This window comes from Nematolebias whitei, chromosome 5 (assembly GCF_014905685.2).
Source record: "Nematolebias whitei isolate Nwh7 chromosome 5, NemWhi1, whole genome shotgun sequence".
In the NCBI taxonomy this organism is placed as follows: domain Eukaryota; kingdom Metazoa; phylum Chordata; class Actinopteri; order Cyprinodontiformes; family Rivulidae; genus Nematolebias; species Nematolebias whitei.
In genome coordinates, this window is record NC_056502.1 from 7,638,556 (window position 1) to 7,642,706 (window position 4,151).

Below are 4,151 nucleotides of genomic sequence, written 5' to 3' on the forward strand. Positions count from 1 at the left end.
TGTCATAACCGAGGGGAACCCAGATTTGTATGAGACCCGGAACGAGACAGACTCAGGTGGAATACAAAGAAAACGGTGTTTATTTACAAGGTGAGAAACAACAGTTCAGGTACAGCTCCTCTGCAGCTCCTGGAGGAGGTAGAGGAGCAGAGTCAGGACGAGGCAGAGTTCCAAAAAGGTTGAATGATTGTTTTCTGTGAATCTCTTACAGTTTGATCCAGAGGTGGGGTCCAGTCCTCCGGGGAGCTCCAGAGAGAGAGTCCGGTGGCTGGCAGGGCAGGCACTGGCCGGATTAGAGGCACCAGGCAAAGGAATCCAGGTGCAGGAAAGAACAAACCAAGGAGGGACCCAAGGGGGTCAGCAAACCAGGAACAGGTCACGAGGAGGTCCAGGGAACACAGAACAGGACACGAGGAGTCCAGAATCAAAGGATCACAAGGGGCCCTTTGAACAAGCCGAGGAACCAGGATTACTAGGAACAAGAGAACAAAGGTTAGTACTAGGAAGACTAAGCCTAAAAGGCTTGAAGCACAACTACCATGAAAGGTGATATGCTCCAGCGAAGAGTAGCACTGGACTGCAGCCTTTTGTAGTCGGAGAGCCTCCTCAGTCTGATGGCCGTCAGGTGTGATTAATTAGCGGCCATCTTGGAGGAGGAGCTGCAGGCAGTGGTACTCTTACAGAGTGTGGCAATTGATGTGCATTACAGTCCTGTCTCAGGAGGATGTTGAAGACGTTTACATATTTGGATTTATGATAGCAGGGACTCTGCTTTTTGGCATCGGCGAGGCTCTGTTTTATCGACTCTTGAAGAAGACATCGGCAGCAGTTTTGGCCATGGAAAAGCTTCCGAGTCAGTGTGAAGGTCTGGTCCTCGCTGTGGGAACTTTAAATCGTCTGGTCTACGAGCTTAACCATAAGGTGGAGGCGATTGAGAATCGCAGACCACCTGCGGCTTCTGGGACTCATCAGCGTGGTGGGTTCTACCTTGAAGGAGACTCATAGCATGGATCAGTGGACTGTAATCCCACAATTACCTACATTTTCGGAACCAGAACACCCAGATGGACTCAAGGCTGAAGAAAAAAATATGTCTGCCTGAAGAAAAAATAAAAATCAAGCTTATCTGAATCAGACTCCCAACGGCCTTGGAGACAAGCTGACTATCAAATTTCTCCTGGGACATGAGTAACCAAGGACAAAAGCTTCATCTATCGCACCCCCCACGAGAACTTTCTGTGCAAGCTTATCAGAACTGCTGGCTGGAACAACATCTTCAGAAACTGTGGCTGATCTGAAAAAACACTCATGGACAAATCTCAACACCTCAATGTCAAATGCAAATGTAATCATGTTTTAATTGTGCTTGCTGGTAGAGTTTTTTGATGTCTCAAATCGTGTCCTGATAGACAAGATGTGAAAGATCTTTTTTTGTAATACCACTATCTACCCTCATGTTTCTCCCCCTTTTCCTATCTAAGATTAATATCTGATAAGGATAAAATGGCCGCGCTCTCCTGTAGTTGCAGCTTCGTGCACTCCGCCCATCTTTCGGACGACTGTACGTACATATTCGCGTTGTACCTCGGTGCAATTCCAATAAAGTTTATTCTGATTCTGATTACCCTTGTGTCTAAACCTAACCCTAAACCTAACCGCCAGACCCTTTACTCTAAACCTAATCACATGAAGCTGTTATGAGCACTAACAAAGCTAAAAACAGGGCCTGACATCCTGATGCATGCTCAATAATCCAGGTAGAAAAATCAAAAAAAGTTAAATCTAGTCCTCTGGACATTCAAAACAGCCTGGCATCGACTGGAGGTCTTCTGAAGTATTTTGTACTCATGCAGTTCATCAAGGCTATGGTCCACAGGTGTGGCTTGTTGCCGCCATCTTGTCACTGCAGGAAGCTGACTGAACTCTCACAGAGTCTGCACTTTTTGCTCTCGACGAAGATGGTCGCTTCACCTGTTCCTGCCTCCCACCTGTTTTTAGCTCTCTTGTCCTGTGAACCTTTTATAGAGCCTTTCCCTGCATATCTTCTAAACTGTAAATCATGGATTTGGTCAGCTGGTCTCTCAACACAATTGACAAAAATTTTCTCAACAAAAAGACAGGGAGTAGGAGAGCTCTCATGCCCTGAAGGGGCATTCATTTCGGGATCCTTTGAGGATATAGAAGACACATACATGATTGGATTTATGGTTGCAGTATTTCTGCTTTGTGGAATTGGCAGGTTTCTGGCATATTGACAAATTTGGAAGACGTCGGCAGCAGATCTGGCATTTTTGAAGCTGCCAGCCATGTGTGAAGGAATGTGCCGTGCTTCGAGTGCCCAGACTCAATAGCTTCTTGAGCTAAGCCATAAGCTGGATGAGATTTCTGAGAATCGCAGGCCACTTGCGGTTTCTGGAACTCGTTGGCAGGAAGGATTCGGCCTTGGGGAAGGCTACAAGCACAGCCCGGCAGAAAGACCACAAATCTGGCTGTTTTGGACTCACCATTGAGAAGTACCAGCAGAACTTTTGAAGGCAGACATAAAAAAAAAAAAAAATCAAGCAGCGTCTGCCTGTCCGAAAACATATGTTGTTATCAATTCTGCCTCCCCTGCTTGGCCTTGAATAGGCCAGCTATATCATATTATCCCAGAGATTATGTGAATAATGACTCTCTGCTGCTCCTCCCCTCTTCCTACCCCCCTCTCCCAAGGACATCTGTGGGCCTTATCAGAGCGGTGCTGCTGATATACACTGTACCATCATATCAGAACTTTGGAACTTTCTGGCAGTGTCCATGGACAACTCACTGCCTTTGTTGACCTCCTCATGCATAAATGTATTATGATGTCATTGTATGTTGCCATTTATGTTGCTAGGTCTTTTTTTGCATTTTTTACACTATGCCCCGGCAAGGACATGGTGTGAAATATGATTTTTTTTTTTTTTTTTACTTCCTCCACCCTTGTGTTCTCTTTTCCTCATCTACTTTGTAAGTTTGTATGAAACAGGTCTCTCTTGTAAATGAGTCCTCGAGGCTCAAAGGGAACTAACCTGCATAAATAAAAGTTGAATGAAAATAATGTTCTCTCAGTGCATGTGTGGGTTTTCTCTGGGTACTTCGGTTTCCTCCCACAGACCTTAAAGCTAATTTGTTTGTCTTTATGTGGCCCTGTGATGGACTGGAGACCTGTCCAGGGTGTCCCCTGCCTCTCACACAGTGACTGCTGGCTATGGACACCAGTGACCCCCATGACCCAAAAAGGATGAAGCGCATAAAGATAATGGATGGATGGAATTATAAGCATTGGTGTGTTTGATTAATGTTGAATGGCTGTGGAGAATGGCTTGAATAGGATTGACTCCAATTGATATTTACTTGTAAATGTACATTTGATGGATAAATTCAGATGTTTTTTATTATACTTAATTCAATGGATCATTTGCCTTAAAACTAACCTATAAACAAAAATGAGGTTCCACTGTATTCAGATTGGGCTTTGGTCTCCAAAAAAAAAAATACTGGTCTTAAAAACGTGACAATGCAAACATAATGACTGAATCATTACTTAAAAGGTGGAAGATTATTCAGAGCACATAAAAAATTACACAGATTTGCTATGCACATTTTGAACAGCAAATTCCTACGTGATTGTGATAACAAATCCATAATTTTTGATGTTCTGTTTCATAAAAATAATTCAGATGTGATAAACAATTTTAACTGTGTATCAAACATTCATTCTGTAAATATTTATTTTTTTAATTTTTTTTAATGATAGTTTGCATGCAGTAATAAAACTAACCCAAAAGACCGAAAGGGTTTAAACGCCACAGTTTTCTCGAACAGGCAGGTGAGATAAGCGGTGGGTCAGTGAACTGAACTGAAGTAGGACAGAAAAGATGAGAGGTGCTGTCATGGCTGCTGAATAAGATGTATGCGAGCGTTACATTCAGGTGACCTTCCTTCTCTTCTGTAATCTGCTTTGCAATAATTCTCAAATCTCATCACCTCCTCTGTCTAACTCACTCCAACCTTTTCCTTTCATTCATCTTTCCTCTCAACATCACCATACTTTCATCTTCATTCCTTCAAATTAATTTTATCCTTTCCTTCCTACCTTTTTACCCTCTCACCTTTTTTTGCCCATT